The sequence below is a fragment of the Stegostoma tigrinum genome, chromosome 7 (assembly GCF_030684315.1).
Source record: "Stegostoma tigrinum isolate sSteTig4 chromosome 7, sSteTig4.hap1, whole genome shotgun sequence".
Classification (NCBI taxonomy): Eukaryota; Metazoa; Chordata; class Chondrichthyes; order Orectolobiformes; family Stegostomatidae; genus Stegostoma; species Stegostoma tigrinum.
In genome coordinates, this window is record NC_081360.1 from 56,793,934 (window position 1) to 56,810,202 (window position 16,269).

Here is a 16,269-nt window from a genome sequence, read left to right on the forward strand (position 1 = left end):
CATACTTATCCGAGAACCCTCCCTCCCAGTCTCTCAAATCAGCTTTCCAAACCGTTAGCCCTTTCATTTGAGTCTGCAGGCTGGGACTGTCTAAAACTCTGGGCTTAACTTGAAGTCTGTGTTCCATCACTGCTTCCTCTCCGAGATTGACTGTAGTCCCAATTCTGGCTAGTACCTGAAGTTGGTGCTGCTTACCAATGCAATTGGGAGCAAAGATCTCACCTCAAAAGAATTAAGGCTGCTCCCAAAATGAAATGATTGTTGTCCAATGTGTTTTGGGTGGGAAGGCAGGCAACTGACTTTTCAGTCAGAATGGGACTGGATGTACAGCCCCTAACAAAATCCACCCTACCTTTCAAAGCTCTTTGTTGGCTATGAAGAACTTTAGGATGTACAAAGATTGCTATATATATATATATATATATATATATATATACTGTTTCTTTCTTACTTTTTTTGGATCTATTTATTCCCTCTGGTCCCTTTATATGATGCAGGTAGCATGTAGGCCACTACTCTGCACTTGACAATTTCCGCTTCTCCAAGCAACTTTTATCTTTAAAATAATGAAATTGATCTTGTCTCTTTAAACAATGCTATTCCATTTTTTTTAAGAAATTCATTTAAACATGGTTTTTTATTGAAAAGCAACTTTTAAACTTTTGCCTATTAAAACCTCTACTGATATTATTGCCTTAAGCTTCATTTTATTCTCTCTCAACAAATCTAACAGTAAGAAGAACAAACGAACTAAAGGATCATGCATAACTTACATTTAAAAAGTTTATTCATTTAAGTAAACAGAAGAAATGTTAGGCATTAGAGATTTTAAATAATTTGAACTTCTTAAAATTGCTACCTAGGCAATTGGTAAAGAATTGGCTGACTATCAATTTCATTGATTTCATGGAAATACAAAAGAAATGAATTTAACCCATTAGCCAATTTGTAACTCCTGTTATGCTTGGGCAGTTGTCAAAAATGCAATGTTCTCTAAGATTGTGTGTTTTGACGCTGTGTCTATAATTCAGGGTTAAATAGGGAATGAACGAGTCGTGTGATTCATCCTGAACTATGCTGACAACAAGCCTGAGTCTCTTAGGTGTTAATGATTAACTCAAATTGTTTTGTTGAAGAGGTGGACAGTATTCAATCCTGTAAATGCTGACCAAACATCTGTATTAATGGCGATTAGACTGCTAGTTGCAAAATCTCTAGGAATGATAGTTTTTACACTGTCTATTTAATTAAAAGGTAGAATAAAATTGGGAGTTTAGAAGATTACCAATGAGCAAGTCTGACCGTATACAAGGCTACCTGATTCACTTTGCCATAGACGCTTGATTTGAGAGGAGGAGAGTCCATGGGAAGCTGGCTTGCAGGATTTTATGCTAAATATAAAGAACCTCAGAGGCAGTATAAATCTACCAAGACCTGAGTGAAAGAGAATGTGAGTTAGAGTGAAAAATAGAGTTGGTAAGACTCTGTAGTTCACCATTCAAGAATGTGGCTAGATGCTCGTATTTCAGATTGAAAAAAACCAAATTTGTAAGAAATTAAGTGAGACAGGTAATTCACCTCACTTTGATCAGAGAAAGGAATCTTTAGACTAAGCCTCATAGTACAGGCAAGTTAAGGAAGTATAGATAAAAGAAAAGGTCCTGGAGAAATTCAACAGGTCGGTCAGTAACTGTGGAGAGAAAAAGAGTTACTGTTTCAAGTTGAACATGTCTCTTGCTGTGTCCTGAAGAAGAGTCATACTGTATTTGAAATGTTAACTTTGTTTTTCTCTTCACAGATGCTGTCAGACCTGCTGAGTTACTGCCACGCTTCTGTTTTTATTTCAAATCTTGCAGCATCCACAGGATTTTGCTTTTATTGCATGGGTTATTGAATATCTGGCTGGTAAAGGAAAAGAAAGTAAACATACCCTTGGAAGCTGAAATTACTTTGGATTTCAGGAGAATCAAATGTATACTTGAGGCATAGAGTGAAGTATAACTGTGAAGGGAGATGTTTCATCATTTTAAGTATGAAATATAGAATATCTCAAAAGTTTGCTCTATAAACTTTCTACTAAGATGATGTTTAGTCAATGTTGTTTGCAGTCTCTACATTAATACGATTCAAACCTGAAATTGTGTTGGGAATTTCTTTAACGTGAGTACTGGGAATTTGGATTTATTTTTAAAAGTTTAAGGTTCATGACAAAGTTTCAGAATCTAACTCATATTCTAATATTTAAAACAGATTATGCATAAGCAGCACATGTCGTTGATTATTAGTAATTACCTTATCTCACTGTCAAATAGAGCACCAAAATTGTGCACAGTGCTCCCCTGCTTCCCTGTGTCTTTAAAATTAACTGGAGATATACACTGATACAGACTAAAGCTATTAATCAAATGCATAAACATTCAGAAATAGAGGTTTTATAGGCAAACATTGTTCAGTGTACCAACTAAATTAAACAAGCAAGGTTTTCAACCCAGGACAGCAATTGGACATATTGTTAAAAAGCAAGGCCCCCACTCCTCCCTTGATGTTATTTTAAATCCAGGACCCTTGGTTAGTTGAGTTGAGGGCTGGTCATTCAATTGTCTTGGGAAACAGGCAGTCCACCCATAATCACACTGAAATGTTCTTCAAAAGGCACTCCTCTCCTCTTTTTCAGCCATCACACCAAACACTAACAGCTTTCACATATCCATGCCATAAACTCTTCCCAGTCGTCCATCCTTATTTCCCATTCCACATTCTTGGTTAAACGTTTATTACTTCCTCATCTTCATTCCAGTTTGATTCTTCTTGATATTTCAACATATGCACTGTATATACCAACCATACACTTCACCGTTTACTTTTTAAAGGTCATTCACTATCTCATAACCCAGACTGAAAATTCCCATTTGGAGTTAAAATGTGGTGGCAACTGAGTTTCATAGCATCTGCTTTGCTATTGCCTGAACCAAATTTTCTCAAAACCTCTTTTCACTTCATTGGTTATGCAACCAAAATGCTGGGTGCTTTTATTGGAGATTGATACAGTGAATAAGGTAGAAGTGCTCATCGATGCTCAGACCTCCTGAACATTATGTCTCTAGCACCATAACAAAGGTTCAGCTGTACACCATTTCAGAAGTGCAAGCCAGTGAACACAAAGCTTACAGTGCAGTGCCTGACATGGAAAACCTCGCAGAGGAAGCACAAGCTAGTTCCTTACTTCCACGACTGGGATCTAGAGGTGCTGGTGAATACAATAATGGAGAGGAGGACAAACTTTTCTCCTGCTGACTACCAAAGGAGACCATGCTGACAGACCCAACTGAGATGAATGCCAATTTCAACACTGCGTCCTGCACTGCCACAAGAGCTAGCAAGTCATACAGCAGGGAAACAGACCCTTCGTTCCAACCAGCCCTTGCTGACCATAAACCCAAATAAACTAGTCCCACCTGCCTGCACTTGGCCTATAACCCTCTAAAGGCTTCTTACTCATGTAATTATTTAAATGTTGTAACTGTACCTTAATCTCTGTCCACCCCGCTAAGAACTCTTGCCTTTGACTTTCACTCATCGTCATTTGGTGGAAGCTCATGTAGTGCATCTGCCACATTGCTGGCACTTTGCTGCAGCTTTGATCTTAACGTAGTATGGTATCATACAGTGATATGTCCGTCCTGTGTCCGATTGATGCAGTGACTGTTCTCCCTCTATACTAAAAAGCAAGCTAAATCGAACAGGCTAGCAACTTGTAACTGAGCATTCAAGACGTTGTGCAATGCAAGGCACACAGAGGCTGGCAGCTTATAAGTCAGTTCTAGTATCAGCGATTGCTAAGGAGTTAAACCATGAGCCAAAAGAGACATGCGTCTGTGTAGATGCATGAGACGTGTGGCTGTCCCTGAGTGTGGAACAACTTGCCAGAAGTGTGGAAGTTTTGATGATCATCAGCTCCAAAGTAAAGTGCTGAAAACCACAAATGGTAGCGGAGCTGGTCCGACAGCTGGCATGAAAATATTGTGATGTTGGCGTTTTGCCGACGTTGGAAGTTACATAGATACACAGACAAGGAGGATAGTGACCACGGAGCATACAGGAATATTGTGCGAAAGAGGTTGCGTGAAGGCTAGGACAAACATTTGTTAAACTGCAAGTACCAGGTACTTATTCTGATTTACGTGGCAGTAATTTACTCTGTCTAATTTCTTGGTGAAGAACAAAAGGATTAGAAGTAGGGTGTAACTTGCATGAATAGCTATTTTAATGAGACATACTTGTATGGAAATTAAGCAGTCACCACTTTAGGGCAATAGTCTGAAGTCACTGTTTAATTCTTGAGGGGAAAATCAGATCTTTTTCGTAATGTCAAGAATCCAATATTTTTCATTTTCACACAATTTTGTCACTGTATTGGCCATTACTCTCACTTCACCAGGGATCAGAAAATTCCCTTTCCGTCTTTCAAAACAAAGGAGGAATTTACTTTTATAATAGCATGATCCCAATGGAATCTCAATGGAAGCCAGCACACTTCTAATATTATGCACAATTGAGACAGAGAAATGAATTATTTGATAGGATATCAGATGAAAACTTTACATCCATTCCTCATTGGAAAGGACTAAGTGAATCTTCTTTAGCTCAATATCATGAATCAAGTCTTGATGAATTTTACGTAAGCATGATCCTCCAAATACAATGACAGTTTGTTATTTCATTTTGAGCTACAGAATGGCTAGGAAATCTTGGCTAAACTATTGAAATCTTGTGTATGGATTGGCTTAGAGTTTCAACAAATGTGTTTCCTTATTTCATTTGGAGGATATTTATTTGTTTTAAGGTATAATGTCCGCTGTCTTAAGGCCATGTTAAATAAAATACTTACTCTTTCCCAACAGTAGTATTTACAATTCCAAATCTTGTTTATCAAGTAGTATTCAACAGCTAGAGGATTAATTTATTTAATGTAGTTCAGTTTTGAATCAAACTCTGAAGTCTGTCTGACAGTCACTTTAGGATGTTGTCAGCTTTCCTGTTCCTCTGATGCTGCCTGGCCTGCTGTTTTCCTCCAGTTACTCATTATGTTAACTCTGACTCCAGCATCAGCAGTTCTTACTGTCCCCCAAAGGAAGGCTTTGGGGCCTTTACTGGGACGAAGGTGTGAAGCATTTATGCGTGAACTCAATGGCAACTGTCTCCAAAGTCCCAGAAAATGTTTGAGATGTCAGGTTGTAAAAGTTGCACTTTAAACTGTCCATTTAATTCCAAAGTGAAGGAGTTGAACAGCACATTAGCTTTTCTCCCTACATACAAATCCATGTGTTTCACTTGTCTTTGGGGAAGAATCAGTTTTTAGGCCTTCCATGAGTATCGCTTAAATATCTCACTTCCTTTTTAGTATAGATAGACTGGGAGAAAGGACTAGAGGCCAGAACAATTCTTTTCTTTGCAAACCAGAAATGCTCAGGTTCAGAGTGAAAAGGAAAAAAAAGTGTAAAATTGAAACAAGGAAGGAAGAATCACCAACCGTTGGAAATGTAAGCCTCAAAGGGATTTTTCTTTATGATTGCAATCCATCAGGCTAACTAAAGGTGGGATAAAGTCAGGCCCAAAAATCTTCAGCTGCTTCATCAATGATCTTCCCTCCATCATAAGGTGAAGACTGAAGATGCTCATTAATGATTACATAATATTCAGTACCATTTGCAACTCCTCAGATATTGAAGCAGTCCATGTTCAAATGTAATAAGATCTGGACAATGTCCAGGCTTGGACTGACAAGTGACAAGTAACATTTGCACCACACAATTGCCAAGCAATGACTGTCTCTTACTGGAGACAATCTAACCACTCTGCCTCAACATTCATAGTGTTATCACCATTGAATTGTGGAAACATAGAAACACAGAAGATAGGAGTGGAGGGAGGCCATTTGGCCCTTCAAACCTGCTCCGTCTTTCTTCACAATCATGGCTGATTGTCCAACTCAATAGCCGAATGCTGCTTTCTCCCCATAACCTCTGATCCCATTCACCCCAAGTGCTATATCTAGTCACCTCTTGAATCCATTCAATGTTTTGGCATCAACTATTTCCTGTAGTAATGAATTCCACAGGCTCACCATACTTTGCGTGAAGAAATGTCTCCTCATCTTTACCCTAAATTGTTTACCTTGAATCCTCACACTGTGATCCCTGGTTCTGGACACACCCACCTTAGTAAACATCCTCCCTACATCTACCCTGTCCAGTCCTGTTAGAATTTTATAAGTCTCTATGAGATCCCCCCTCATTCATCTGAACTTTGGCAAAAGCAATCCCAACCTTGTCAATTTATCCTCATACGCCAGACCTGCAATCCCCCGAATCAGCCTGGTAAACCTTCACTCCACTCCCTTGAGAGCAAGAGCATCCTTCCTCAAAAAAGGAGACCAAAACTGCACACAAAATTCTACGTGTGGCCTCACCAAGGCCCTGTGTAACTGCAACAACGTGACCTTGCTCCTGTACTCAAAACCTCTTGCAATGGAGGCCAACGTAAGATTTGCCTTCTTTACCACCTGCTGCACCTGCATGCTTGCCTTCAGCAATTGTGAGCACAAGGAATCCCCCAATATCAACATCCTGGAAATTACTATTGACCAGAAACTCAACTGGACTCACCACATAAACACAGTAGATACAACAGCAGGTCAGAACTAGGAATACTGCAGCAAGTAACTTACCTCCTGACTCCCCAAAGCCTGTCCACTAGTGGAAAAGCATAAGTCAGGAGTGTGATGGAATATTCCTTACTTGCCTGAATGGGTGCAACTCTAACAACACTCAAGCAGCTTGACACCATCCAGGACAAAGCAGTCCGCTTGATTGGCATTACATCCTCAAGCATTGACTCCCTCCACCATGAACACTCATCAACAGCAGTGGGTAATATCTACAAAATGCTCTGCAGAAATTCACCAAAGATCCTCAGACAGCACCTTCCAAATCCAAGATCACTTGCATCAAGAAGGACAACAGCAGCAGATATATAGGCAGACCACCAACTGCAACATCTCCTCCGAGCCACTCACTATCTTGGCTTGGAAATATATTTCTGTTCCTTTACTGTTGCAGGGACAAAATGCTGGAATTTCTCCCCCAAACCTCATTGTGGGTCAACTTAAAGCGTGTGAACTGCAGTGGTTCAAGAAAGCAGCTCACCACCCCCTTCTCAAGGACAACTGGGAACAGGCAATTAATGCTGGCTCAGCCTGCGACACCCATGACCCATGAGTGAATTTTTTTAAAAAGGAGCTAAGAGTCAAATCGATTTGATTCTGGGAAAATTGAATGTCTGTTGAAGCATCAGTGTAAAATACATCTATTTTTGAACTGGTTGAAAGATAAAATGGACAAGGGGTTCCATTCTTTGCTTTAAATCATAGATTTCCTACATGGGTAATGTTTCATTAAGTGCTTTTAATCGCTTGTTAAACATCTTAAATGGGAACTCTTTATGTTTAATTTTTTGCAGACAAAACTGTTATTTAGTTTGATTTGCTTAATCAGTCCTCTACGGAAATCATAAATTAGTGGTTGAACAAATTATGTGGCAGAAACGGGGATTCAAGAAAATAAGTGTGATACATACAGGTGTGAACGTGGAAATAATTTCCAGTAGATTATTAAAGATTGATGTAACTTGTAATTTTGAGCAGCATATAGATATAATAAATAATACATTATTAGTTGAATGCATGACTGAAATGGAACAAAAATCACAATCCTTCTGTATTTTGTACTCCTGACCCTGACTAAAAAACACAAGCTAGAACAGGGAGTCACCACCTACAGCAAGAATTGTCAGCAAATGATCTTCAGAGTGAAGATCTAGGATTATCAGCATCTGGCTAATTTCCTGGCCCTGCCTGTCACTTTGCATCTCATTTAAATTTACATTCCGCCCCAGGTCCCAAGGAACTTTGGGACCATACTGTTCTGTTGCATAATTTAGTTACTAATCATTAATGATTAGGTAATGAAGTTGTTTGTGTTCACTGTGTTATTTAATTTTAGCTATTGGAAAATGTACTTAACTCCCATTTGGTTGCATGCAGTCCTATCACCAAAGCAGCAAATAAATTTGCAGCATCTGCAGGTTGGTGAAACTCCTCTGCATAGGTACAAGTTTGAATTATATATGTACGTATATTTTTTACACCCACACGACTCATGAAAATGATTAATAGATTCTTCATACATGGAACAAAAAACAAAAGTTACCTTGAAGATAACTGTAGCAAAATGAATTGAACACAGATTAAAAATGTTTTGTGTTCCCTCTATTCTTACAAAAGCAATATTGAGGAACAAGTGTTGGAATTAGTACATATTGTCCCATTTATCACATATTAAAATGATAGCAATTCCTGACAATTTAAATGGGTAAAGCCTGCATCCAAAGAGCATGTGCTAATCCAACTGCCAAATTAGTGCAGGTTAATTTTGGGACCTTTGGTTGGTCACTTATTGAAGGTTGCTTTGCAAAATCATTTCCTAATAAATTATTTGATTTTCACAGCCATCCACTAAAGTTAGGGGATTATGTTTTTTCTGAGCCGACTTCTGGGGACCCTGAAGGAGTGGGAGATTTCACCCAATATTGACGACACTGAAACCACCAACTCTCAGCCCACACGGTAGTCTACATCAATCTCCCCTCCTGGCACTATTGCTGCAGATGATATTAGTGCCTCTAAACTGGATTCTCCTGTTTAGCAAACTGCTTGTGCTGGCTATTCTTCCATAGGCAGTTTGCCAAACAGGAGTTTTAAACATTTTCAAATAATCCTTGAACCTTTTGCTTGGGTGCACATCAATCATGTAATACTGAGCCTGGACTGAAGAAAATACCAGATTCATTTTTGCTCCATACTCTCACAGTTACAATGCAGCCAACATATCTTTAAAACTGAGAGGTATGTTTCTTATTTCATGACCAGGAATTTAGAGTATCATATGAACCTTCAAAACAAATCTGAAGTCAAACTACAAACCTTTAGCCATTGGAGCCCATTCATACAGTAAGAGGGGGAAAAAAATTCTGATAATCACATTAATTGTGAAATTAATTGTTTTTATTCGTCTTCCATTCCTCATAGACTATGGAGATTGTTTTTGTTGCTTGGTCTCTAATACAACAATATTGACTCTCTCAGACTCATCTTAAAACTCTCATGTTTATTCAACCCAGATATCTCCTCCTTTGGCTTGCTAACCATTTATGTCTAATTACAACCCATAGCACATATATCTGCATCCAGCAGTTTTTTTGCTTATTGAAGACAGTTGTCTGTCATCCCAAAGATGAAATACTGAGGTTTAAGACAAATGTAGCTCGAAGACGTTCGCTAGAAATCAGGTATGACAGCACTTTCAAATAACAAATCTTGAAGCCTCGAAAGGTTAGGTTAAGAAGGGTTAATCAGCCGCTGACATAATTTCACATCTTCAACCAAGCACTATTTGGTGAGATACACTGTATGTTCATGGTTTTATCAGAAGAATAATAGCAACACTATTCACCTAGATACATTTGTGATACCCTTCAACTTATACAGAAATCTATTGGATTTAATTAAGTGAGCTGAGTCCATTTGAAGACAGAGTATATATTTCATATCAAGCAAACAATTTTTTACATATGTGAATTCATAATAGTTGGAGACTCCGAAAACATAGTAATAGGTTTTCACATATGTCAGGCACCCAGCTGACCAAAGAAAAATTACTGCAATGCTGTGACATTTTCCTTTTTCTGCAATGGCAATCTTTGAGATTTCAATGAGCATGTTGTGCCAAGTATTCCTACATAATGGGTAGGTTTGTTCTGTGAACTCACCCCTATTATGAACTCATTTCAGCCAGCAAAGCGAGGTTGTCTTTCTTCAGTCACAGCTGACATCAAACACAGAAGGCAGTGTCTACCACCTGTCACCAGGATTCAAGCTTAGGCAACTTTGTTGCCAAGGAATGATACTAGAGTTGGGACGGGAAACAAAGAATATCTTCCCCTTTTTTTTGCATGTGTGCTAACATCTTGACCTTCATTCTGTACGATCTGTTTCTTTTGTGTTCCAAATTTCTATTTTTTTTTTGTTTTGCCTGATTTATTATTTGTAGTCTGGTCTTTATTCCTATGTTATTGTTCTATAATCTAGGTCTTTTTTTTCCCTTCAGCCATTTTCATTGTCATAAAGGCTGGTTAACTCTCTTCCAGGGTGGATGCTATATGATTTGTATCTGAATTTATACTCTATACTTTGGAGCATTTCCTCTATTAACTGCATTTTGATTTGTATTCTCTATTTTTATTGTCTGCTGCCCATCTTAAGCTCTATGCACCTAGCTATATTTTCTGATTTCTGAGCACAGTCTTGTGCATTCTGTGCATTGTTATTGTGGCCCATGCTACACTCTTTCTATTCCAGAATTCTAACGTGATGTACACAGTTTTGTGTATCCACTGCAAATAGCAATGTATTCCAGGTGACCGATCTAGCCTGTGCTCATTGTTATCTAGATTCTCTCCTTTATGATACAATAAAATTCAAAATTCACATTTGTACTGGCAATGCATTGCAGACTTAATACTGGCTGTTTATTTTTTTTAAACTCAGAAGTGGTTAAAATTGAGTGAAGGCTTTTTCAACTGAAATGGCAAAAACTGAGGATAATGATAGCTGAGGTTATTGATTACAACCAGAATAACTAACTCAACCACCAACCAAGTGGACGTTAGTTATTCCAACCAGACATAACACAAATCTAAGGCTTTCCTGGTCAGAATGGTTCAATAAAACAGCAGATGCAGCCTGGTTCCTGTTCAACCAAAGTTGTGACACCATCCATGAGATGGGAATTGAGTATATTAGTGATCATTAATGCATTCTCTTTACTGACTGCAATTTATATGTGTATGTGTTGTAGACAGTTAATAATGCATTGATTTCCCTTGTTTATGAATTTTGATTTATCGCTCTTTGTCTCAGTAATAGATGAGACTTTTTAAATGTTTCCTTTGTCTATGACTGCAAATTATTAGTGGCAGTATTCATGTTAATATTTCAAAGCAAGGGTTTTTTTTTTAAAAATCTAACTGTAAAGCACAAAATGCACTTGAAACTCTGCTGGTTAGGTGTCAGTTGAGGCTCAGTTGGTAGAAGTCCAGGGTTTAACTTCAAAAATCAAGGCTAACACACCAGCACTGCACTGTAAGAGGTGACATCTTTTGGATGAGATGTTAAACTAACACCTTGTCTGTATTCTCAGGTGGGGGTAAAATAGCCCAGTTATTATATCAAAGAAGAGCAGTGGAGTTACCCTGCTGTCCTGGGAAATACTTATCCCTCAATCAACATCACAAAAACAAAATATATTGGCTGTTATCTTTGTTGGAGCTCATAATGTACAAATTGACTGCTACATTTCCTACAGCTGTTACAGTGCTTCAAATGGGCTTCAATGGTTGTAAAGTATTTTGCTGTATCTAGTGATTTTGATAGACGTTATGAAAATGTGTGTTTTCCTTTTTTAGCTTCAAGATTTTGAGAAAGTTCATCTGTACAATTCCCACTGCAAAATTTTCCATGATCTAGCTGGCTTTTTCCCTTCCATTAAGCATTATTACTTAATACATTTAAGAGTGTATTTCAGATTTACTAATATTAGTACATGGATTATGAACAAAAATATGTTATCTTTAACAATGGTGTCCAATCTTGCACTGGTGACTAACCAGATCTTAAATAATTGAACGTTGTTTTAATGAAACTGTGCTGAGCCACTTAATGTTTTAGTGCTATATACTACATGATAGACTTATTATTTTTAATCTGATAAACGTTTCAAGATGTACCTGGACGTGCCAAGCGCCGAAGAAAAAGAGAGCAATTTCTGGAGCCTTACCAAACCAACATGTTTGGTGGAATCCCATAATTTTGGCGAGGAGCGTGGCAGACTTTGCGGGTCAGAACCATACAGGTTGCATTACTATAATGGGGACAACCAAAACGTGTATTCGTATCACTTTTTTTAACAACGATAATACCACTAATTTTAATCTTCTCCTATTCTCTCCCCCATCACTTCTCTAGGCACAGGTAATATGTGACAGCGTGAGTTCCCGCCAACTGCCTTATTACGCAGGCTAAAGTGATGAATGTCGTCAGACATGATAGTAAGGTAACATTACAAAAGGCCTCCGCTTGGAAACTACCTTGGATATGATCAAATGCAGGATTTCTTAGAAGACAAACATACTGAGGTCAACTGTACTATTCTAATCATTACCCTGCTTGACAATGGATAACCTACCGCAGGCTGGGCATTGAAACTAGCACCCTGTGTTGACTGCACGGTGAACAGTGTATAAACCAGGGTAAGCATCAGTGCCATGAGGAGGGCACTATTCTCAATTTTAAGATATTTTCTGCTTTTTGTTTTAGCTCTCCGTGCCTTGTATCATCCGTCGCCGAAAGTGAAATGGATAACAAGCTTCCCAGCCTTCGAAATTAAGTACGAAGTCAGGGACCCAATGCAGTAATTACTGACATATACTTTCCCTGCCTTACTGGTGAAAACCACTTGCCTTTGTTCTAGAGCAGCTCACAGCTGCAAGGCTGAAATCGAAAAGACAGTGTCTGGGCAGCACATTTCCCGTCGCTTTGTGATTCTGTTGCAATACAACTTAGCCGAGTTAAAAAGACTCAGGTTGTACTACTTCTGGGACCTGAATTTAGCTGGAATTTGGCGCAAAATTAAAATAATTTACTTGCAAGAAATTTAATACTGCAAGTATGAAATAACACTGAAATTGAACCAACAAAGTGACTCACATATAACTGCAATTAACCAAGTATGCCGTCTTACCTAATACCTGGGAAACAGGTAAATCACACGAGCACAAAACCTTATATATAACCATTATTTTTGTAGATGTTGTCTAATCTGCTGTGATTAGATTGGCAATGTCAGTGCATGACTGGCATGTGTACAGAATGTGTGATTATGCTGCCTGTTTACTCTTGTACAGAGGCTACGTGTGTTCAAACGTTTGCATTTATGATTTAGCAGCGTCCAGTACTGCTGGCAAAATTTCTCCTGATTGAATACAGCTGATGAGATAGTAATCTCTCTTCGGTTAAAATAAATAGAAAGAAGGCCTTCTGTGGAGCAATATCTTGTTTAAAACAGTGAATCAAAAGCAGGGTTCCCACCAATCATGACAAAAACCAATGTGAAATGACCTCATGGAGGTCTGCTTGCTTATATCGGAACTTCTTCATCAGACAGGCGCTGGCTGTATTATACTATACTTTTGGCACCAGCATAATGAAAAAGTTGGCATTGTACCAGCATCAAAAATGCAGCGTAATGACGGCATAAATGAGACGGTTTCTCGCAACTTTCAAGTGGCTTGGTTTTAACAGTGGCGTCCCTGAGCCATCGCTGGTGAGGATCGAAGTTACACCGCCGCATAGCTACTTGACAACAGACCACAGGTCAAGGAAGCGGTGGATGTAACCACCCAAGTCGCTATAAATACTTAGAAACACTGTAAATTAGCAAAAGAATAATGAATACCTCTGGGGGAATACAGGGCATTAATCTGATTAATGTGCTCAGATGGTGTCGTAAACTGCAAACGCAAGGTTGTAATAGATTAAAACCATAATCTCCATCCAGAATTATTGCTTTGGAGTTACTCCATATGATGTGGAATATGGATATATACATATAATATATATGTATCTGTACAGGGGGTGGTTGAGGGTTGTTTCTGCCGACGCTGGTTGATGCACGTGGTGACAACTTTCGGTTTGACAGCTCTGATGTCATTAGCAAATGATTGAGAAATAATTTGGAATCTATTCGAAATGCTTCCGTTTACTTTACAGAACATCTGAAGAACATGACAGCACAACTTTCCCAACACCTGCGAACATCAGTAATGAGAGCGATCCTCATTTTCAGTTGCAACCTGCCACGACTTGGCGCTGTATTCGCCCCCCCCCCCCCCCCCCAGGTTCTTGAAGCCCCTTGGCTGCACATTTCATGTTGTCACTTTGAGATTTGCTTGGGGGTGGGGTGGGGAAGAAGGTTTATTGATTCGGAAATAACACTTACAGATAAAGCTGCACCACGTTTGCACAGACATGCTCCACGGCTTAAACCGTCAATTTGCGCACCTTTGTCACCAGTTTTAAAATATGTAGAATGCGTATATATATTATATATATAGTGTTCTCCCGGATGCAAAACCGAGGCGCACCAAAAATGTATTTATTACCAAAGGCATCTCCCCAAACCTGACCGGGCCGCCGAGCCTCTACTCCAGGTTGTGTTCCTAGCTTACTATGTTCCCTTTGTCCTGGGTACCATTTGTACTCCAGTGCTCAGGACCGAGCTTCTCCCCTCCAGCCAGCTGCTTTGTGGCGCGGCAGGCTCTCTGCTTTCTCTCACTTAGCGGGCGGAACTACCTCCGATTGATTCTCCGTTCCAAGTGTGGAAACTCTTGTTCCAGCTCTGCAGCGGCCCCAGCTGCCGATCACTCTTTGTGGAACCAAGGAAAAGCACGGTCCATAACAGACACACGGGCTATCTCCGAATGCTACCAGATAGTGCATGTTGGCACACTGAGTTCTTAAAGCTAAGAGCAAACAGATCTACCTATCTAATATGACAAATGCATTTATTTTGTCTTGATAGTTGATTTGTTGGAGAAACGTTTAGCTATTTACCCCAAACTCATGAAATAAAGTTCTTCTTTCCAGTCTTTCCGTGCTTTCTGATCATTCACAACTGAGTTGCTACGTGATACGATATAACCCCTATAGTGAAGTTATTTGTTCACTGTTTGCAACTTAGGCACGCCTGAGCACTGTTTAAAAAACAACGCCTAATGGCGATCCAGCGAGATATACAACTTTGTCCAATTTCAATGATTTCTTGCAAAACAAAATAATTGACGTACTTCGTTATTTGCGAACAAATCTGAACGCTGTTTAAAGCATGAAAGGCAGTGAATAGCTGAGGCAAATATCGTTTTATTCCATAGCAAATAAATTGTCAGCATGTTGTGATTTTATACGGAGCTGAAGCAAACACTCACCACACAGCTTTGATAATCTGAAGTATAAGCGACTTTGAAATAATCGAATAAATGTTATGTTTTCACATCTTTCCAAAATACAGACCGAAAACTATTTTGCATTCAGGCACGTGTTGAGGGTAACGTACTAAATGAAGACACTGTATAGTGTGGAGGCGATTCGCGTGTTTGTTAACCACAGAATGAATACAAGAATTGTTGATAAATATTGTGATGTGAAAGAAATGCAGCACTGTTCAGAATTGGTGAGAGGTGGAAGAATCCCATAGAACATCGACAAAGACGCATCGAAAGGGCCATCGCTTCTCAAACCACTTAGAGCCGCAATCTCTAAAGATTCTTCCCAAAAATTTGGAATTTTTTTTTCAATATGAAGCTGTGATGATTGACATCAGTCAGTAAACCCAGAAGTAAACCATACCCTGGAAAGTTATTGCAAATTAGATTACTTTTATTTCTTCTTCATGTTTTGAAAAATAAAAGTGACTCTGCCATAAGTAATTCAGGTGAAAAAAAAACTTTTCGGGAAGTCACTATATTCACCTGCAGAAATTCGAGACGTTTTGCTTAAATGAGCAGAAACTTCCGTAAATTCTGGTGTTTATATTATCAAAAACTTGGGATTAGTATAAAAAAAACCCTCGGTAAGTTTGACAACGCAATTCTAAGCAATGGATTGTCAATTAGGTTAAACATTGGGAATTGGGATTCCTACCTCTAAATATTAAAGAGGATTCACTTATTGTGAATGAAGCGCGGTTTTAAAAGTGATATTCTAGAGGCCCACATCTGACTGCGATTTCTTTCAAGGAACGTCGGGCAGGTATTCCCCGACAGCATCCGTGTTGCAGCGAGAAACTTTCTTCAGTCCGATTCTGAATTCGTACGGGATTTCAACCGTTAACAACGGAAATATTCATAATTGCTAACTGTGGATTGTTACAATTGATAGGTCTGGGAAATTGAATAGTCGATTAGCGGAAACAGCGGGTTCCAAATGCGCACATCTTCGGATAAAATAATTGCACCAAGGTAATCATTTTTTAAGAAGCGCTTTGTGCATGCACGACCACCGGAACAGTCCGTGCGCGGAGAACAACTCACATCTTTTCA